General features: G+C 39.4%; 1 pseudogene; it reads right to left on the bottom strand.

Moving 5' to 3' along the window:
• Nucleotides 1-11: 11 nt before the first annotated feature.
• Nucleotides 12-2,330, bottom strand: LOC147437215 (uncharacterized; annotated as a pseudogene).
• Between the last annotated feature and the right edge of the window lie 21,058 nt (nt 2,331-23,388).

Raw genomic sequence — 23,388 nt, 5'->3', positions numbered from 1 at the left:
CCAAGATCAATTTAATCATAATTCCAAACCTTTGATCGCTTGATTTTCCCTTGTTTCTTGATAAAATTAAAACTAGCAAGAGTAGTATGAAGCAATACTCCCTTCCCTACATTCTTATGTGCTAGAGGACTGGCCAAATTTCTTGTGTCTATGAATACCAAACAAACCATGAAAAATAGCAAGAGTAGTATGAAGCAATACTCCCTTCCCTACATTCTTATGTGCTAGAGGACTGGCCAAATTTCTTGTGTCTATGAATACCAAACAAACCATGAAAAAAAGTTATATCAATCAAACCACTCTATGAACTTTTTGAAATTAAAAACACATAATAATTATTTAAACACCATGGCAATAACCCACTCTATGAACACTTACCTTTGATGGGTACGCCTCCCTTGCTTGATGGTGGACGAACACGATTCTTGCCTAGAGCTTCCCTCTCTTTCTCTTCTTTGTCTTTAAGAGCTTTTAACTCTACCTCCATCTTCTTTCTTTGTTCCTCGGTCATCTCCCCTGATGAGCCAGAGTGACTTGCACTCTCCCTTCAAATGACGAAGGTAAATCCCCTTCTCCTCTTCCAAGCATTCACCTTTCTTCATATCAATCCACCAGGGACAATGCTTACGCTCCCAATCTGTGAGGAGAAAAGCTCTATTGGGATCATTTCTCTCTTGAAAGATAGTAGATGTGTACATGCTATAGGTAGGGGGTGACATAATTGTCCAAGCCTTTCATATTTCAGGAAAACAAGTGATCTTCTTGATGGCGATAAGATGCATCAAGAACCTGGCACAAGGAAACCCCAAGAGGAGCTACATATATAAATGAAAAAAATGAGACATACATAATAAAAATCATCTAATAAAGAAAAAAATGAGACATACATAATAACAATCATCTAGCAAAGAAAAAAATAATGGATATACCTATATACCAAGCGCCTTGAAGAATTTTCAAGTCCACATGGTTTGCAGGACTAGTAGCCACATTCATCTCCTTTTGAAAATCATAGAAAAGAAATCCTCTATATCTACTCACAATATCCTCAAAATACAACTGTAAGTGAACATCCTCGGGCAACACAACCTTACTTGCTCCATGAGTAGAATCTAAAATCTGCTGCAAAAGTCTTGATGCATCCTCCATGACTTGATCCATCCAAACTTCCTTAGCTAACCAAGGGATATAATAGTGATCACCCAATGGCATTCCATAGCTCTGATGAAAGTTCTCATCTGTCCCCAACATTTTTAACTTTGCAAGCTTAAGATCTTTAGAACATGCAGCACTAAAGATGGAGTATAGCTTCTCTATTGTAATCTTGAATCTTTCATCCTTGAATGGAAGCTTCCACAAGATTTGAAACCATTTTCACCATTAGCAGGATTGACAATAGACAAGTTCTACAGTGGCAAAAAACTCAATGAATAAAATCAATGTCTATCATTCTAGCTTTATACAAGTACAAAAGTACTCACCCGAGTCATTCTTCTATTGTAAGACTTCACCACAGTCTTCTGTGCTTGGTTTTCTACCTTAGTTTGCTCATCTTTTGATAAATCAGGAGATATCTTCTTAAAAGCAGCCTCCAAATTAGATCTCCATTTATTCTAGACACAAATTTATATTTTTTTGAGCAAAGCTACCAAAAAACCAAATAACTTAATGATATAAAGGATGTTTCTCAACGTACCCCATAGACCATGGGACCAAGAATAGCTTGTGTCAAAGGATACCACACCCTCTTCCCTATTTATGCCTCTCTTGCCCTTGCTTTCTCAATTGACATCTTCTCCGCCTGAGTGAAATTATCAATGAATTGGGATGCATCCAAGGAGCAAATTGTACTTGTGTGATACAAGTAGTCCTTAAGATTTGTCTTGATAATTTCTTCCTCATTCATTCTACAAAACCAACAAAAGTTTAAAACATCCATATATCTCTATTCTACAAAGTTAGAGAAAACAAAAAAATTAAGAACAGAAGACTATACTTACATGTTTAGTCTTTGAAGAGCAGCAATCAATTTCATCTCGTCCTGCAGAGTAGGAACAATGAATTGTGCTAAAACTCTTACTTTTTTTTTTTTGTCATTGCATGCAACCTCTCTTATGCTTTCTAACCAAGATGCAGTACAGTAATTACCATCCCAGACATAGAACATATTTCCCTCTCAAGATAGACCATTGATCACTGGATAAGAGCTCATCTTCAAACTCTTTGTTTAGCAAATGCCAGTTATTATCCCATGTTTTTGTTATGTCATCATGTACATCTCTAGTTGTTCCTTCAGGAAGATTCACAGATAAGACAAACATGCCTTTCATTATAATATACCCTTCCTCTTCAAACACTTTCTTGAGAAGATAAAGATCCTTTCTAAGCTCTCGTACTCTCTCATTCACCAAACATCCGCACAAGGGAATCATTGGAGAACAAGACCGAAATCGAGAAGGTTATCAAGCCGCACGAGGGCTAAAGGATTTACAAGAACCACCACTCTATTCAAGGTATCAAGGAGAGAGTAAGCCAAAAACTCAAGGGTCAATAGAGCCTGGAAGACCACCCATAGAACGAGCTCGAATATATGAACCATCTCTTGCAAGAACTGTTAGAAATTACGGCTTAGGAGCATCACTGGGAGAGGAACCAGCCTACTACAGAAGAACAGAGGAGACATATAGAATGGGACGAGGAGATCCAATGATGAGATTTTTAGACCATCATAGAATTAGACCTTCTCAAGTGCACAAATGGGTAAACAAGAAATATACGAAAAACAGAGATCATAGGGATCATGCAACCGCCTTTGTGCGTGTAATTAGAGCGGAAGAGGTGTTAGATTTCCCTACCCAATTTGAAGGGTTTGGATTAACCCTAGAGGATAACACTGCTACTTGGTTTGACTCTGTGGAGCAAAGAGACTTTGAGTCTATGGAGGAGGTGTTTGACGAGTTTATCGAGGAATTCTCACAAAGGGGGATAGCTCATAATACAGTCTCACAAATCCATAAATTCAAACAGAAAGACGGGAAATCTGTGCGAAAGGCAGCCCTATGACTAAAAAGATATGTTAAGTTCTTCCCTGTGGAAGAACTGCCAACTCAGTCCAGACTTATGCTTATATTTATCCAAGGACTAAGGAATGCAGATCTCTAGAAGGACTTACATATGAAGAGGAGCACAACGTTGAATGAGTTAACTAAAGAGGCTCTTTACCTTGTGGAAAATTATGCGGTCTACAAAGAGGGTGAGTTCAAGGATCTTGACAACGATTCATCCTCGCAAGAAAGTGGAAGCAAGTTTTCTAAGACAGCACCGAAAGGAGAAGTAGCTGTAAACCAGGAGCAGCTTGTAGAGGAAGTGCTAAAAAAGATTTATTTGTATCCCAAACCCCAGGATAAACAGCCCAAGTGGTGTGCTATTGAACAAAAATGGACAAACCATGGGACGGAGGAATGTTATTATAACAAGGGATATGTGAGAGAGAGACCTTACGCTCCCCAAGCTCAGGTAGCATCTCCTCAAGTTCCACCGGTGCCTAGGTATCAAGCAGGAATCCTACGAGGACCTGTAGGTGTAGAAAGACCACAACCAATGTTGGGGCAACAACCACCCCTACCAGGATTACGACCAATTGGCATAAGATACACACCAACCGTAACGGAATCAGAAGAGAAGGCTTTGGTTCCTATGCATGCATATTATGAAGATCCCAGTGGATATGCGGAAAATCCTGTGTACTATCCACCAGAAGAACCCTTAACACCAGAACCATGGAGCATGATAGGAAATACAAGACCACCAACCGCTGCACAGGCAGCAGGAGAAGGAAGATATAGCTTGGATAAACGAACATTGTTGTTCATAGCCAACGGAGGCATGGGTGGGCAGAGACATGCATACCAACAAAGAGGAGCTCAAGGAGCACCCCAACAGCCTAAAGGACCTTGCTACAATTGTGGTGGAGACCATTGGCTAAGAGACTGTCATCATGATCAACTCATTAGAGTTAACGCATATTGCACCGAGTGTTCAATTTCTCTATTTGCGAGCATTGATTGTATGGTAAACAAGCACAATCACCACATAAAAGGGTAGTACTTGGAAAAGTGAGCCTTTATCACTTGTGCATAGTGATTTTTATGGGCCCATGCCTATGATTCCATGGGGGGAGCATCTTATTTTGTCACATTCATAGTATATAGATTTCCAAGAAAGGTGTGGTCTTATTTTCTTAGAAGAAAGGGAAAGGTTCTTTCTAGTTTTTAAAAATTTGTGACATTAGTGAAGACTCAAATCGAAGAAGGTCAAGTGTTTGAGATCTAATAATGGTGGCAAGTACATCTCTATATATCTTTTTTAAAATTGTGATTTAAAAGGTATTAAAAGAGATTTGAAAACTCCCTATAATCCTCCACAAAATGGTGTTGCTGAGAGGATAATCTGTACATTCAAGAAAACACACATAGTGTTTTGCCCAATGCTAAATTTCCTAGTCAATTTTGGGTTTAACCCATAGCAGTAGCTATCCGTCTTATCGATAAATCTCCCAATAATGCCTTGGATAATAATGATTTTTGAGAGGCTTGGTTAGGAAATCCACATTCTTACAAGCATCTTAGAGTCTTTGGATGTGAAGCTTATTGCCATGTTCCCAAAGAATTTGAGATAAATTGGCTTCTTGGCTATGGTTCACTTGGCAAGATGATATTTTGGTTGTGGGATGTAGGGGCTGAAAAGATTCTTTGCAGTAATGACGTTTACTACAAAGAAGAGAAGATGCATAAGAGGTATACTTTTATAGTTGAAATATGCAGGGTTGTGTTTCAAGAGAAAGGAGTTGTGCAATGAAAAATGTTGCACGTAATCTTGGACAACAAGTACAAAATGCTCCTATTGTTCAAGCAAATGGAAAGGGACAACTTGTTCCTAAGGCTGGGCCTATTTTACAAACATTTGTGCAGATCTCGTGACCTCCTGACAGATATGTTCCATCACTAAATTATGTCATGTTGATGGATTGTGGGGAGTCCTTTTTCTATAAGGAAGCCATGTTGCAAGATGAAAAGCTAGAGTGGAAGAGAGCTATGCAATCAAAAATGGATTTTCTACATAAGAATCAAACTTGAAATTTGGTTTCGTTGCCTAAGGGTTAAAAGTCATTACCATGCAAATGGGTGTAGAAAGTGAAGATCACACTTCATAATGAAAAACAAAAGTACAAGGCATGACTTGTTGCTAAAGGGTTTAGGCAACAATAGGGTATTGACTTTGATAATACATCTCTCTAGTTGTGAAGATGACTACCTTGCGTTGTGTACTTGCATTGGTTTCTTGAGAGGACATAAAACTTGTACAGATGGAGGTAAAGACAATGTTCTTGCTTGGTGATCTTCATGAAGAAGTCCATATAAAGAGGTAGTCGACTTGCCATTGGTCCATTTGTGTTTCTCTTCTTCTTCATTTTCCCTTTAATATTTTCTTCTCTTTAAATTGTCCTTGCTCTCTCTCTCTCTCTCTCTCTCTCTCTCTCTCTCTCTCTCTCTCTCTCTCTCTCTCTCTCTCTCTCTCTCTCTCTCTCTCTCTCTCTCTCACACACACACACACACACACACACACACACACACACACACACACACACACACATGGACCATGAGCCTCACACACACACGCACACTTGGTTGTGAGTAATGAGAAAATTCATGTCCTTCTCCAAGCTTGAGAGGTAGAGAGCCTCCACCAACACCTCTTGGCTATGGAATACAAACCCAACCAAGAGCCATGCTCAAATCATTCTCTTCATCTTCATTATCACTATGCTAAGTTATGCTCTAAGAGTGATTATGTGAGGAGAATACTTATTTCTGGTAGAATCTATAATAAAAATGCCTTTTGGAAGGGGGAGCCTGACTCTGAGTAAATCCAGTCCTCAACTCATGTCAATTTCTCTAAAGTGGGACATGGATCTATTATCTTTGTTGGTGTGCTTGTTTTATAACAAGGTGCAAGGTACACCATTGGGAAATTTAGACTTAATAATGGAGTCTTTTTACTACGAATTAACCATTATTGAGCTATAGCTTGATAGGAACCGGTGCCAACTTAGCAATGTTATGACCCTCCCTCTACTCTTTGCAATTAACAATATTCTAAACCACAGGTGTGGGCTAATTTTCAAGAGTAAGAGGAGTAGAAAGTAGGGGTTTGAAGTGCCAAGGAATAAGTTAATCTACACATAACTTTTGTTAGCATGGCTGGCAATAATAAAGAGAGTAGAATGAATACTGATAACTTTGATTTTGCGCATGAAGGTGCTACTGACGATGCCCCTATGCTTGTCATTTTTCTTGTCACTAAGCTACAACAAGCTATGGGAAATATTGCTTTACAAGGTGAAGTCTACAACCAACTTCACACTCATGGGATTCCCCAAACTCCCCAACAAGAGAGAGAACCTGTGAAGTCTCTTGGAGAGACTTCCAAAAGAGGTCTCTCTACGGTGAGAGAAAAGTAGGACTCATATGAAGTGCTCAAATGCTTACTCACAGACTTAACTCCACTCAAAAGGAGAGGTCAAGTCCCACATGAAGAACCCCCACCAAATGAACAAGAAAGAAGTGAGTCTCCCAACACGTCTGAAGATGTGGCTCCAAGAAGACGCCGGTCTCAACGATCTCCAACTCCTCCCATGAGGAAACAATCACCGCAAAGCCCTCCTCCTCGTAATCTCAAAAGGGAAGAGAGGAATGAAAGAAAGAAGAAAGAGAAAAAGATATCACCCTCTTCCCCCTCTTCATTGTCTTCTTCTGCTTCCGATGAAAGTAGCGGCTCTTCTCCTAAAGATCCCAAGAGAAGAGGCCATCGCAAGTCCTATGTGGCATGGATAAAGTCAAAGAAAGAACATCAAGGAGGGAGGAAAGAACATCTCTTCCCTTACCTATGATGGCACCTTTGGTGATATGGACAAGATCTTGGCCTTCATCCAATAGTTTGATGTGGCCTTTGGTGATGAGGGCTTCACGGAGTCCTCCAAGCTACATCACGTGGCTATGTATTTCCTGAAGTCCACTTGACAATGGTTGGCTAGCCTACGAGCCAAAGGTGAAGCTCCAAATACATGGAAGGATTTAAGAGCCTCCATAATGAAGCAATTTCTTGCAAGCAACGCCAAAGAAAAAGTCCAACTGAATGGAAAAGCTTGAAGGCTTGAAGCTCTCTCCCTACGAGTCTATCCAAAACTATGTAGACACGTTTTGGGATTTACATCTCAAAGCCACTGTCTACAAAAAGATAGACTTTGGGGAGCAAAAGCAACAATTATGTGCGGGCCTTTTTGAAGAAATGGCCAAGTATGTTAACTCGCAAAGTCTATCGACAAAAAGATAGACTTTGGGGAGAAAAAGCAACAATTATGTGCGGATCTTTCTGAAGAAATGTCCGAGTATGTTAACTCTCAAAGACCTAGGACCATACCAGCGGTCATACACCATACTATGGTTGCTTCTCAAATCAATTTCCAACAAGGGGCTAAGAGAAATTCTAAGCCCATGGAAATGAAGGATCAAAATGATTCTAGAGGGAAGAACAACTCTCAAAATTCTTCCAAAGGTAACTCTAGCAACAACAACAACAAATCAAAGGAGAAGGGAGTCTACAAGGGCAAGAATTGACTCTCTCCCAAAGAGCTAGAGCATTATCATAAAGATAGCCGATATTTCAAGTGCGAGGAGCAAGGGCATGCATTTTGTGTTTGCCCCCAAAGGAATGTGCGTAATGACCAACCTAGAGCTAAGATATGGTAGAAGCTCCAAAAGAGGATGCTCATTGCCAAGGATCTCCCCTTTCCTATGCTTGGGGAAAGGTCTTAGAGCATGATTCCTTCATCATGTTTAACCCTAGCTCAACTCACAATTTAATATCCATGGAGTTGGCCACCAAGCTAGGCATACGAGCTCATGAGATGGGAGATATGCTCAAAACGGATGGAGCTAGATTTCTTCATCTCTCCTCTCAAGAACGAATATGTCATCCTTGGGACACCATGGTTCACTTTGATGGCCATTGAATGCCACCATGAAGTTCCCTGAAAGGAGGATCTATTTCAAGTATAGGAAAAATATTCCAAGGAGTCAAAGAATACCATCTCCCTTATAAATACCCTTGCTTTTGGTAATCCAATGAAAAGCTCAGTTTTCGTGTACATGATTAACAACAGGATATTAGGAGGCAAGTACAAGAACTGGTAGAGAAATAGATGGTGAGGCCTAGCTCCTCTCTCCATTTTGCTCATTGGTACTTTTAGTGCAAAAGAAAGATGGCGCATATCGCATGTGTGTCGACTATAGATCACTAAATAGGATCACTATCAATAATAGATTTCCCATGCCATGGGTAGAAGATCTATTTGATAAGCTACAAGGGTCTACCTACTTCAGTAGGATTGACCTAAAAAGTGGCTATCATCAAATAAGGATTGTGAACGAAGATATTGTAAAGACAGCTTCTTGCACAACATTCGGTCTTTATGAATATCTTGTCATGCCTTTTGGCATGACAAATGCTCCAGCTACATTCAATTGAATGATGGAGAAGATATCCAGGCTTTATTGCAAGTTTATCCAAAGTGTTCTTTGATGATATTATCATCTGCTCCAATTCATTGGAAGAGCACAAGCAGCACCTCTAGGTAATCTTTCAGATTCTGAGAGAAAATAAGCTTTTCATAAATCAAAAGAAAATTTAACTTTTCTTAGAGGAGATTCAATACTTAGGTGACATTATCTCTAAGGATGGCATCCATATGGATCCACAAAAGCTAGAGCTAATAAAAATATGGCCTAATCCAAAGAATCTCCATGATTTATGAAGCTTTATAGGTATGTGTGATTACTCTAGACGCTTCATAGGAAAATTCTCACTAACAGCAGGCCCATTACATGACTTAACAAAGAAGAACGTTAAATACTTATGGACTGCAAAAGAGAAAGAATCTTTTGAAAAGCTTAAGGATAAGCTTATCTCTCAGCTTGTGCATACGCTACAAGATCTCTCAAATCCATTTGAGGTCCAATGTGATGCTTGTGATAATTGCCTTGGAGTTTTTTTCTTCAAGAAGGGGATGCCATAGCATACGAAAGTCGCAGACTCAATTCTGATGAGCAAATATTAGGCATATATGAAAAGGAGCTACTAGGTGTCCTACATTCTCTAGACATGTGGAAGCACTATCTCTTGGGGACTCCATTCATCCTACAGATAGATCATCAAATCCTCAAGTATATCATGATGCAAACCAAGTTATCCGACAAACAAATGAGGTGGGAAAATTTTCTTTTGCAATTTCATTTTCATATTGCTCACGTTGCTGGCAAGCACAATCAAGTGGTCCATGCACTCTCATGACGGCCAAAGGTGAATGCGGTATCCATAGCTACTCACAGTGATCTAACCTCCATGATAGATGAGTATGCTATTGATCCCGACTTCAAGGATGTGATTTCATCCCTTGTACTAGGGAAGAAAGATAACCATTCACTCTCGAGGATGGTTATCTTCTCTATGGCAATAGGTTGTGCATTAGTAACTCACTCCATGAGAAAGCAATGTATGAATCCCATGTTCCTTCTTATGCAGGACATAGAGGGATTCAATCTACTCTTCGAGGAGTAGAAATGTACTTCTATTGGCAAGCCATACATTTGGTATGCAAATCCATTGAGACAAATGTAATAAGTTTCTTTATTTGTCTCAATCTGAGTGAGCACATTGGGAAGGTGCTCAAGTATTTCAATATGAAGAGGGGGAAGGCATTGAGTACTCCATTTCCTTTATATGTGAAATTTTCTATAAAGGATAGCCCTAAATATAATGAGGGGACGGCTAAAATGGATAGGTTCCTTTATTCATTTGCAATTTGGAGTTTGATGTGTGCTACAATTTCCACATGTACAAACATTGCTTTTGCAGTGGGAGTGATTAGCAAATACATGTTAAACGTAGGCAAGAAACATTGGGAGGTAGTGAAAGGGGTTATGAGATGCTTGACTAGTACAAAAGACGTGTATTTTGTTCAAAATTTAGGAAGTATGTGTAATGGGTTTGCATGTGTATTGGGTTACACATATGCTTATTATGCAAGAGATATGAACAAAACACGGTCCACTTTAGGCTATGATTCACATGCGTTGGAGGTACAATTTCATGAAAATCTTGATTGCAAGATTGTGTCACCTTGTCTACCACATGAGGATATTGCAGCATTAGAGGCTTGCAAGGAAGCAATATGGTTTACTCATTTAGTGGGAGACTAGGGGATCAATGTTGAGATGCTTGTGTTACATTGTGATAGCTAGAGTGCTATACAATTAGCAAAGAACTTGGTATTTCATGCAAAGACAAAGCATGTGGTGTGAAGTATCACTTCATTCATGAGGTATTGGAAGCGATATTGGAAGATAAGCAAATGCAACTTGCCAAGGTTCACACTAGTGAGAATCTTGAAAATCTGCTTACCGAAGGGCTTTCTTTAGAGCAGTTTGCGCATTATTGAACTTTGATGGGCATTGGGTAGATGGTTTTTCTACTTTGTATGTATATATGCATTGTCACCCCACCTTGAAAGCACATTGGCCTTTAAGTGGGAGGTTATTGGGGTAGCAATTCCCAATGTGCTTGTCCCAATGTATTGGGCAGCCAAACACTAGTTCTAACCATTCATTCTATTTAAAACTAATAAGGACTCAAAATCCCTAGTCACTATTGTGATAGGAGTCTACCACATCTAGGTGTCTCTTCTTCTTCTTCTCCATCTCTAAGCTTGCACTTGCATGCTTTAATTGTGCACTTCAAGGTTGAGATTTCCCTTATGGTTATGAATTTGTTGCGATTGGAATTTTCTTGGGATATGGATGTGCTACCAAAATTTTTGCAGTCATGTGAAGCATAAAGGCCTTCTTGGAGAAAATGATTTCCTGCATTGGAACTTCTATTAGTGAGCAAAGATTGATATAGAGGAAAAATATTTGCATTCAAATTTCCTCCTCTTAGGAATTCTCTTTGATCAAAAGTAGTGGATCATACATATATTTAATTGGTACTTGAGTCCAATGTTTTTTTTTAGGATCAACATATAGTTTCCATGCTATGTAGAAGTTTAGGACAAAGGAGTCTAAAGTCTCCTTTGAAACACAAACTACTTCAAGTGCCCTACAAACATTGAGCCCACTGTTGCATATTTAAAAATGTGTTTCTTGCAAGGTCACTTGATAACTCATCTAAACAGCTTAAGAGTGAGTTAAGAGGTCCATCTAGACATATAAGAAAGAGAAATATGACAGTATGCATGAATATTGAAATTGAATATATATCCATGATTCATATAAATTTGAGAAGACTACATCATCATGCATTATGTGGATCTAGATTTTTGCATATTCTTTGATCTTCTTCATTGGGAAATTCCTCACACCCTTCTTACGGTAGCTAGGTATATAGTTATCCTCTAATATTTCCTTTCTCACAATGCTATAATGCTTTGATTATCTTGGAAACCTTAGTAATTCTAGTCTCAAAGTTAAATCTAGTCTAAGTTGAAGTAATCTTATATTTGCAAAATAGTCCTTTGGTTTATCATCAATGTTGATGAAGAACTATCAAAAACATTCCTAACAATGAGTGAGGTAACTATGGTCAATGCTCTTTTAATAAGTTCTCATCTCTGGCACACTGAGAAAACTTTAGTCATGATTTCAAGGTAGAAGAGTTATCTTGCATCCCTTGGCATTCTGTGTCACCATGTTGTTAAATGCTATTGCCAAAACTTTGTTTTCTTTGTTAAAGCACTCAAAAGATATCTTAGGAATCATTGCTAGCTAGAAGAAAAACAATCAAATTTCTTTAATACACTTGCTCATCACAAGTCATTGCAATCAATTGCATCTAGAATTTAGACAAGGTAGACAACTCAGTCATAAATCATACTCAAGTATGTATCATTACCAATGAATGTCAACCATTTAACTATCCTAACTATATTCTTATTTTCTAAATAGAAATCATGGATATGTGCGTGATATAGAACCAACTCAACTAGTATCAATGGTAGGATATCCCTAAAACCCTTGTCTTTGATTGATACCATTTGAGTTATCCCCTCCCCAAGGTTCTATGCAAGAACTATACTTTTACACTTTTCCATCAATATAAAAAAATCAATAAACACCAAAGTGCAAAAACAACAATATAATAATTTCCACGTTGTTCTCTCTAGTATGAACTGAGAAGTTCAATGGACCTTGAATAGATAAACCAAAATTGGGACAAAGATATATACTTACAGGAGGAATGAATTATGCCATCAAGAATACTATCTTTGAGAAGCCATGATTGGAAGATCTTATTACATAGTAATGTCAAGGACCCAAACCCATAGTCTTGAGAACCAAGGCCAATCGATTGTTATTCCAAAAATGGTTTTGATGCCACAGAGTCACTCTAGTAATATGTCAAAGGCACCTCATTTTGTTTGGGCAATAAAATTTTCTAAATCAAAGAAGAGTAAATGCTTGTATCTCTCCACAAAGGGTCTCCTTGTGTAATCGTTTGTTCCTTGCAAATAACAGATTTCCACAAAGTTTCCATGTCGCTATTGGACTAAGATAAAAATACAAAGTAATCAAGGAGTGTTTGAAAGAGAGCACATAAAAAGACTAAAACAACAACTCTTCTATAAAGATTGAGGAATTGCAAGCAGGAAGTCAAGTTGAAATTGTTAATAAGATGTAAAGTTTCTTGGGACAAAAAAGTAAGCGCAATCAAGTTTACAACTTCAACCAACCGTAGGATAGCTCTTTCTTTTTGCTGGAGAGTTTGCTAGGCCCGTCCCACAAATCCTTAACTTTGATAACTAAGCCATTAGAATTTAAATATAAAATAATAATAATAATAATAATAGCATCCTCATTCACAAGAATCTTGGAGAGCCACCCTCTTGACAAACTGTCAAGTTAATTGAAGAACATAGACCATGTGAACAAAAGTCATGCATATGAAAATTTCGCTTTTTCAATAAAAGAAAAATGGAAAGTAAAGGATAAGAGAACATAAGTGTATTTTACAATGAAAATTTAAAATGGATTAAATCGGTAGGTGAAGGATAAGGTAAGGGTACTTATCCTAAAAGAACTTATAAAAAATGCATAAATGTGGTAGGTAAAGGATAAGGGAAGGGTACTTATGCTATAAAAGAACTAATAAAAAAATGCATAGATGGGGTAGGTAAGATAGGCAATAGCAATTTTCCAAAGATCTTTTATCAAACAATGCATGAAAAGAGCCCTCCTCCTCCCTTTCTTCAAAGGAAAAAGGGATTTACTCCCTCATAAGCTCTTCCTTTTAGTCGTTCTCAAGGTTGGTGAGCATAGATCTTCCTCCATATCAAAGCTCTCTTCAAGCCATAGACTTACTTACTTGGTTTTATAAGAAGCTCTCCCTTCCTCTCCACCAGGCTACTCTTCTTCTCCTCTTTCTCTATTTTCTCCCCCTGCTTGAAGCCCTATGTGTACTAGAAAAAATCATAACTAGCTACACTCAAATAGACTTTCAAATTGTGCACTCAAAGTTATTTCTATTTTCCCAAATTGAGACCCCAAGGTCTCCCTTTAAAAACCCAAGTAGTGGTGAGAAGATAAGTAAAGAAGAAGAAGTACACAAAGCTCCTTCCTCAACCACATCTCAAGAAAACCCTTCTTTAAACAAGTCTACGGCAATTTGGATCTCAAGTTCCATACCATTCTCTTATTTTCCTCTCACTTTAACATTATGTTGAAATTTATTTGTTTGTTGATCAATCTACTTATTTAGTGTTCAATTACTCTCATGATTCTTGAATTCTCTTACAAATAACGAAAGAAGCGATCTAATTTTACATTAAGGTTTTCTTGGACTAATTTTACTATACTACGGATGATCTCCTCACTAACTCTAACTCTCACTTATTGATCCTTAACTGGTAACTTGCTTATGTCAAGTGCATTAAAATTCCTATGTTCACAAATGCTAGGGTCTATTGCAAGTAGAAATCACTCTCTTAACCCCTAGATGGTTCACAATCTACCTAACCATCATGCATGGACAAGGATACTCTAATTATCTCCTAATTGCCCATAGCATTAAAGGTTGGAATAAAACTAAGATTAAAAAGAACCAAGAGTTCCATAAGTGAGTTTAAGTCAGGAAACCATGACTATAGGGAAAGTCTCAAGGTGTGAGAATTCCTAGTAGCTAAGAGTTTTATGGTAATGTTATTGTTCTAAGAAAGTTGAAGACTTTCAACAAAGTCTCAAGTCTCAAGGTATGAGAATTCCTAGTAGCTAAGAGTTTTATGGTAATGTTATTGTTCTAACCAAGTTTAAGACTTTCAGCAAAGAAGATGTCATTCTCTCTCTCTATCTTTGAAAATAATTAGGATTCTTCCCTTTTGATTAGAGGCATGCCTAAACTATATCCTAAGAAGATGTCATTCTCTCTCTCTATCTTTGAAAATAATTAGGATTCTTCCCTTTTGATTAGAGGTATGCCTAAACTATATCCTATGAATTTGATAAGAGATGTAGTCACTCAACCACAAGGTGTTGCATAATATTCACCATGTTGTAATTTTAGGTATTTTAGACATCTCACACATTTATCTCATCTTTAGGAAGGATAGATAGGATTGTAAACTTACATTGTGCATGAGACTCATCACTCATTCATAAAGAGGTTACTTCTCACAAAAATTTCAAGAAGTACCGGTAGGTAGGTTGTGGAAGCATTATATAGCCCTCACACAACCATACTTGACATTTGCAATAAGGTATCTCATGACCATGAAGGTGGAAAAGTTCAAACATTAACTTCATGGTATTCATCACAATCAATCTTAAGTAAGAAAGAATGCATAATGACGTTCTCGCAAATAGCCCATTTAGCAAAGTAGACACTCAAGGTAGAGTAGAAGATGCTATATTATGCATAATTCACTATTAGCACTTCAAACATTCTTGCTTTATTCCCCCAAGCTTGATTTTCTTTTGGGGATCTAGGGGTAAAAATGGTTTTTTCTTTACCCTATGCATATTTATTGAAAAAATAAGAAGGGGGTTAAAAATTCCACAAAACACTCAAATTCTACTTTTCTACTTAGTAATGATCTCTCCAACTCTGACACAATTTTTAAGCATCAATCACTAGTCAAATCTAATCTAACCTACGGACTAAGGTCCTCAGTAGAGGTACCCTTACTTCTAAGCTATTTCTACATTATTGGCAAAACCCAATCTTCAACTATGTGCTAAATGAAAAAAGTATTGACTACTCTAGAATAATATAGAGAAAGCGTTGGAGTGTCAAAAATGATTACCGATTTTTATCTACTCTTGAGTTCTTCATCCTTTGAAATGGTGCCAAATGTTGTTGGGCTACCAAGATTCAATATATCCGCTATAGAATAGAGAGAACCATGAATAGATTGGTCAATATGTGGGATGTAGCTTATCTAACTAGTGAATGGAGGCTAAAAGAGGTTTTCAATCTCTCAAAAAAATAATCTAAACTCACTTCTAGCCATGTGCAATTCTCAAGTGTGTGTCAGACACCAAAAACTAGTCACTCAACTGTAAGCATGCAAGCTAACTTTCCAAGCATGAGTGTTGCAAATCCAATCAAACTATCACCAAATTTCTTTGTTTGGTCTACTTAAATGCATTTTCTCTCTCTAAAATTGGCCATTTTAGTGAAAGAAAATAAAAATAGTAAAAGGACCGACAATGTACAATGGGCAAGATGATGCATCTGTGAACTAGAGAGTTCCACGAATTTTATGCATTTTTCAAAAGTGCCCTCGGAGTCCATTAAGGGTTCTAACGGGATTTTCCGGACTAAAAGTATCAATTTAATATTGTCCAAAATATTCCTGAAAGCCTCCAAAATTAAGCTAAAAGGTTGTCGACTGCATTTGGTACAAGGATCATGGACATAATGGGTTTGTGGCCCAAGGGAGGTGGATTGGGGGCCAAGGCAAGTGAAGAGGAAAAAGATAGGATGGTCGGACAAGTATGTAGCCTTATGGGGGCGCCTTCTCTTCTCCACCCTTCATCTCAGCAAATCTGGACCACCCCTTTCCCCTAAAGACAAGCACACAAAGACCCACTTTGCTCCAACTTGCTCCCTAAGTCTCCCAAGGCATGCAAATCGACTAGGGATGATTTGTGGCTGATCTGAGCTCAGTTTTTGGCTCTCTCAAGCTCCCATGGAAGCTCCACTTCATCTCCTTCTTCGCCGTCTATGCATGAATTATATACTATGCCTGATTATGCTTAAATTACACAGCAGGTTACTAATTCCTATGCTTAATTACTTCTTTTCCAACCTGTATCTTGCTTGTTCCGCAAAGCTCTTATCATTTGCATGATGTTTAAGGTTTTGGGAGCGAGTTGTACGACTGTTGCGGTGTAAAAAAGCCTAATTACAATTTTTGTTAGATTTTAGAGCTAATTATCTCTTGAATCTGTGCATTTAGAAGTGTGATTAGCATTGTATTGATGAATAATTCTTCTCTTTTTGAGAATATTAATTACTACAAAGTCCTTTCGGAGGAAATGTAATTTTTTGCAAACACATGATCAACTCTCACAAGAAGATTTAGAAATTTTCTCATGTACGTAGGAAAACGGAGTCTTTTTCAGTGTTTTTCCTACGATGCATAACATCGTGAGCTTCTCCTTGAGAGGCACCATATACCTAGCTAGACCATCAGCCCGACGGTCCCCTGCCCCCAATCGTACCTAGCTAGGTATGTAGTACCTCCCCCATGATGTTGAGGTAAGTTACAATGTGGGAATTATTGTGAGGATTTGTCCAGAACTTCTTGTGGATCTAGGGAAACTGGTTGATCATTTGCCACTGTGGTACACCCGGAGTACGAAGCCATCAAGGCCTTGCTCAGCCCACCTCCCCTACAGCTGCCCAATTCTGGATTGATTCTGCTTTCTCCCTCCTCATTGCCTTTTCTACCCCCATTGCCCCCCAGATCGTGTCACCAACATTCCAAGTTTGTCGGTTGGTTCTTTGTTGTAGATGATGAAGACAACGATCCTGAGCTCCTCGGTTGCAACTCCATCGATGCTTTAATAACTCGGCACCACAAGCTCATCCTTGCTTGCACCCACACCTCAGGTGAGGAGCCTCTCCCCCAGCAGCTTCATGATGCCGGGGTGGATCATGTGGCCCTAACAAATGATATAATGTCATGCCATGTGTAGCTTTCTAAGGGAAATCACTTCAACCAGCCTGCGGTACTCTACTGAAACAACGCCAATATGGATCAAGTGAGGAGGGAGGAGGAAGATGTCATTAGCTCGTTGGCTAGTGTGGGCGAGCTGGGTGGTACGTCCTTCCGAGATGCGATGCAGGGAGCAAGGAGGATGGTGGAGGAGGTGGATGCGAGGTGTGTGGAGAGTTACTCATTATTAAGTCAGAGCTGGAGCTGGTGAAGAAGAAGGGACTTGAAGAATACGTGAAGGGGATAGGGAGATGGATAGCAGGCAACAGGCAATGGTCCTTCCAAACAGTTGGCTACTCCCACACATGCCCCCCAGAACAACAGCTGGTTGTGGTTGTTGTTGAGCTCGATCTAGTCCTGCCCACCTGGTGATCATCCTCGTCCAATTACATCTAGAACAACTAGTGTTTGTATTAGTCTCATATGTAATGCTCAAATTACTTCCTTCAAGCTCTAGGATCATTAATAAAGAATAACTGGTGTTCATCTTGTTTTGCTCTATATCATGAAACCACATACAGTTGCAAATATTGCACGAGGAGTCAAACCCATATGATAAGTTCCTTCCAAAATTCTTCAATGTTCTTTACCTTGCCAAATCTGTAATTTTGATGTGCAATATCTCGTTTTTCTCTATATCACGAAATATCCCCCACATATAGCTGCACATGTTGGTACAAGGAATCAAACCCATATGGTCATTTCCAATTTGTTTATCTAAGATTTTCAATGCTACACTATATTTTCATGTATGATTGTAATGGAGTGAGAAGGAAGCAGTTTTGGAGCGGATATGCCATTGTATCTAAGTTCGTCCTTCTATAATAGAGTTTGTGCACATTACAAATTGGTGGAGTTGACAGAATTGTTTCTTTTCTTCATAAAAGAGCCTCGTTAAGACCTTCCTTATCCGTGTTTCAATATGAGTCACCCAGTGTCTCCTATAAACAATCCATCTTTCCCTCAATATGGAAATGCCTTGATGCATCTTGAGTATCCTGCATAATAGAACAAAACAATCACTTGGAATAGATTTTCCCAACCATTTTCTCTATGTTTGTGAATGCAACAAATCGGCATTTAGTAGGTGAGTTAGCCCAATAACAGCCTCCAAATATCTGAAGATCAGATAGTAAGGTGCAACAAAACCCCTTCTTTAGATTACCCAAAAAAGATGTCCCAACGTGGATAGACCATCCGAAAAGTGTTGTAGAATACCATAGCTAGGGTACATAATAGAAATATTTGGAAGTTGGCACACTACCTGAAGGCATAGCAGCTACTTGGTTCGTACACCAAATTGATCATATGAAATTATAATAGCCTCCCATAAGCAACGGTGTCATGCAGCTCTTCTTCCATGATGGGAAAAAGAGCAAAGAAATGCAAGCTAAGCTTCTTTGAAGCCTACACATTTATTGAGTAGTGACCAGGGCTTGTTAATAGGCCAAGTTTGTTGACTAATGTATGCCAGATGCGGCTTTAAAGGGCCAACAAATACCTTAATGTTGTTAAAAAGGAGTATGCTTGAAGAGAGCATAGATGGGAGTTTATGATTTAGAACTGTAGTGCTTGAGGTGCCAAGATATTTTCCGTTAAAGATTCACCGGGGGAGGCGATTTCACACCAGCCCCGCTCCGCTCAATCGGTGTGCCATCTGGAAATTTTACAGCCTCAGTAGGGTTTGTATGCATTCTAAGCATCTTGAGAAGTCTATAGGAATTTACGGCTTGCCAAGCGGAGTCCGGAGCTGTAAAATATTAATGTTTGAAGTCGGTGACAACGACCGATGATAAGGTACCAGATGACTTTTGGCAGGTTTGGCAACCTTAGCTAGTGGGCCCACAAAGTTTGGGATGATGGATTTACAGTCCTTAATGAGTTATTTGTTTGAATGTTGTCACCTAAAGTGTGTTGATTGTAGGATTTACTTAAGTGCTACTGGAGGAAAATGTTGTGCGAGGCAATGCCCGGGTGAATATGTATGCTAAATGGGGTGTGCTCATAAGGCCGTGCCCAAAGGCAATCCTAGCCATGAATAATAAAGCCGCCCAATGTGGCACTAAGGTACCCTTATGAAGCTATGGTTGCCAAAGGCAAGGCTGCCCACTATGAAACCATGGCGCCAATTGTGGCTTAAGGCCGCCCGGACGCCCACTATGAAGCATTGCCCGCCCATTGAGAAAAATAAAGCCTAAATGTGTGAAGGAAAGGAAAAGCAAGGAAATGGCGAGCGTGAGCAGGGGCGGCAGCGCAGCAGGAGAAGGAAGACATGCAAGCCAAGCTGATACTTGGATGAGGTCGAGCAAGATGGCAAAATTACTCATCCCGCCAAGGCGCACCTTTTCGGCATTACTCCCGACAGTTTTTGCGCTAGTCAAATACGGCCCTACCACGTCATCTGAGAGTGTTTTTTATGCTCCCTAGCAACGACGGCACTGTCGTTGCTAAGGGAGGGGAGTTATTAAAGAAAAGGGTTCTTTTTTTAGGGCATGCAAGGGGGAGAGAGTGGAGAAAGTAAGTTTTTGTGGTAGAGGGGCGGCAGAAGAGGAGGACGGAGTGGAGCTTGGGGAAGATCAAAAGCTCTCTCTCTCGCTCTCTCATCCTCGGCTAGCATAGCAAGCGTGAGGGGAGCGAAGGAGGTAACAAACGAAGGAAGGAAGAGAGGCAAAAACAAGGTAAGCTCGCTCTTTCTCTCTCTCGTCCTCGGCTAGCAACGAAGGAAGGGAGAAGAGAGAAGCTCGGAAGGGAATCCGGGATCTCAAAGAAATAGAAGAAGGAAGCATAAAGCTCTCTTTCTCTCACTCACGTCCTCGACAAGCAAAGTAAGAAATGAGTTCTCTCTCTCATCCTCGTCATGAAAAGAGAGGGGAAGACGTGCAGGTAGCAAGGGAAAGGCTCTCTCATGTTGGAGAAGCAAAGCGAACAGGGGGCCTCTCTCAAAAGCAAGAGCAAGGAGGGTTGCATAAGTGAAGGAAGGTCTCTCTCTTTCAAGTTGAAGAAGAAATCGAAGGCTCTCTCACTCGCTCTTTCTTGTCCTCAATGAGTAAGGGCAGATGAAGAGGGATAAAACAGAGAGGTGAAGCAGAGCAAAGGGTTCTCTCTCACTCTCTAGCATAAGAAAGGGGAAGAGGGGGAGCAATAAGACGCTCTTTTTCCCGCTCTCATGCATAGGCAAGGATCGTGAGAGGAGGGAAAGCAACTTCGAGGCTTGCAAGGTACAAGGAAAGAATAAGATTGAAGCGAAGCACCAAAGGCAATCAGAGCAAGTGGATTAGAGGAGATGACAAAATTTGTGAGTGGCAATTAAGACAATGCAACGCACTTAGAGCAAGAAGCTGCAAGACAATTGACAATAATTGAAGCATGATGATCGACACAGTGAACTTACATGAGGTTTGTAGAATCTTGAATGGAGATGAAGTAAATTAAAACAGGAGGGAATTTCCATCACCATCATCATCTAAAGATTGATTAATCATCTTGTTAAGCCCCGGTGTTGTTAACGACCCGGTTAATCCTGTAAAATGGGAGCTTAAACTCCTAGTTAGCAGATGATCCAAGTGACAGTGCTGTCAATAGTCCACCTTGGCTAAGGATTAAGTTGTACTCAAAGTATTATTTAATTAACTGATGATTATGGTGATTCCCAGAGTTGTTAGTGTCTCTTGTTCTCTCTCTTTTACACCTCCCATAGCCGTAGGCCCGGCGCCTTCCTGGCTCACGTTTTGAACACATATCCATCGACATTTTTGGTGAACCCGACGTGAAACGAGCCGGGGTGGGAGGTGAAGATGGGGATGCCAGAAAAATTGAAGTAGTTTATTGACGATTTCAAGTCTAATGGATTTGATAAAAACCGAGCAGTTGGAGATTTGCTACAAATGCTAGAGTTAGTTCAGGGATGTCTACAGGAATCAAGAGCCATGCAGATAAAAAAGTAGATTGATGATGCTGTAAAGCTAGCACTTGATGCTGTATGGGAGCAGTATCATAATTTTTAGGGATATGATGCAGAAGGTTTTATTGCATGTAATGAAACCGAGATGAAGAGCCGAAATGTTCCAGAGAATCAGATGATTGCAGCTTTTGAAGAGGTTGTAGACTCAGATTTTAAAAGGCAGGTTCAAGAACTGGCTGAAGCATATCCCACACGGTGCACACGGTGGGATTATTTTGCAGAGGAGTTTATTTACGAAAGCTCAAGGATTCTAGATCTAGAAATAAAAGAGATTACTAAACAAAGCCAGGTTGTCTTCAGTAAAGGTGAAGGGGATCAGATGCAGTTCCTCAACTATGATGAATTATGGGAGCATATTTTTGCAAGAAGCAAAGACAAGAAAAATGTTGAGTTGGAAGTAGCAGATTCCGTTTCAGAGGAGCTTATTTTGAGCAATGAAGAAAAGGTAAACAATGAATTTAAGCTGAAACACACTTATATGATTTTTTTTCAAAGATTGCTCGCATGCATGCTACCTCCAATAATGGTTTCAGTGAAGGCATAGACTGTACAACAAGTGGTTCACAAGTTGCTGACCTTGACATGGGTTATTTTGAAGGAATTCATCAAGTAGATGAGCCTCTACAGGATATTACTAAAACTATCAGCACTATAGTCGAGCAGGACAACATGTTTGCTGCAGATGATTGTATAAACAAAGATATTATATACACAATATCTGATGAAGTGATCAAGATTGTGGACCCAGCACAGGATGAGCTTGAGAATGCCAATGAACCTGTGATTGCTACTAACAATATGTTTGAAGATGTTGCTATCGCAGAAGAGGATGCTATAATGGATGATTTTTTGTCTAGATCTGAAGGAGATGGTTATGAAAGTATGGAAGAGCTTTCTGATGCGTGTACCTCTTCAGAGAGGGTGCTAGGTGAGATTTTACAGTGCTATGATGGATTGCTAAGTAACATGGATGCCAATGATGAATCAGAGGATAACATGGATGAGTATGAAGATTGCCTAGATCATGCTGATTGCGAACAGGTTATCAATAGGGATTCTACATCTATGCTTGTATATGGGTTACAAGAGGAGATAACTCCTACAGTTTTGATGAATGTTGAGACTTTCAAGGGTGATTTTTTTTAGGATGCAATGGATGAAGATTTACAAGTTGAGGTGTTTTTCATGATCAAGCTAAAAACCTAACATGTTAAAACTCCTCTGATGATACAGGTCTAGAGAGTCCCAAGGTTTTCCGTAATGGCTATGAAGCTAGAGGGGGTGATGATGCTAAATCATCCTTGATACTACAAAAAGTACACAAGGTTTTTAATTTCCTTGGACAATGTGCCAAATTTGGATGGATTTGGATGCTATTCCTATTGATGCTTATGTCAGTGATGTCTTGGCTGCCTGTAAAAGGGAGTCATAATTCTTTAATGCTTACTGGTAATGAGCTTAAGTTGCCAAAAGTTTACGAGATGTGGGTGATGCACTATGCTTTAGGTGAAGCTCTAGTATATTGTGGAGCCCATCAATGTTATGTGATCTCAATGGTGTTTGATCCAGGAGATTCTAAGGATATTTGTAAGCAGATTTAATATGGATGGATAATGTTAAGTATGCATAGTAATTGCATAATCAAGGGTAGCATATTTGCACCAGAAATGCTTGATGTTGATTGATACAGAAAATGTATGCTCATGTGGATATTATGCTGCTCCAGTGTGTGGACAATTCCTTATTATTCCGTTTGATCATGGGGGGTACTAAAGTGCAAGTTGCAGATTTGACGAGCACCAGTTATCTGTCGTAGCAGGTTGCATGGTACAAGGTTTTGTTTTCTAGATTATGCGAAGTCAAAAGAGTTTTTGGTTATGCGTTCAGTAAGATTACATGGTTGGCTTCCAGTTGATTTCTTTGGACAATTGATGAAGTATCTTCACATCTTTTGAGTTGGTTCTGCTACCAAAACTTGAAGTAAAGGACTTGACGCCCATTCCGTGTGTAGACAGAGTAAGGCATACTTGAGCTTGACAGGGTTTCCTAAAGCTAGCTTAATGGTCAAGCCGTGTGCATCATTAACTCGAGCACTTGAGTT

The sequence above is a fragment of the Adiantum capillus-veneris genome, chromosome 17 (genome assembly GCF_014529385.1).
Source record: "Adiantum capillus-veneris isolate H3 chromosome 17, ASM1452938v2, whole genome shotgun sequence".
In the NCBI taxonomy this organism is placed as follows: domain Eukaryota; kingdom Viridiplantae; phylum Streptophyta; class Polypodiopsida; order Polypodiales; family Pteridaceae; genus Adiantum; species Adiantum capillus-veneris.
This window is presented reverse-complemented; position numbering and strand designations above follow the sequence as displayed.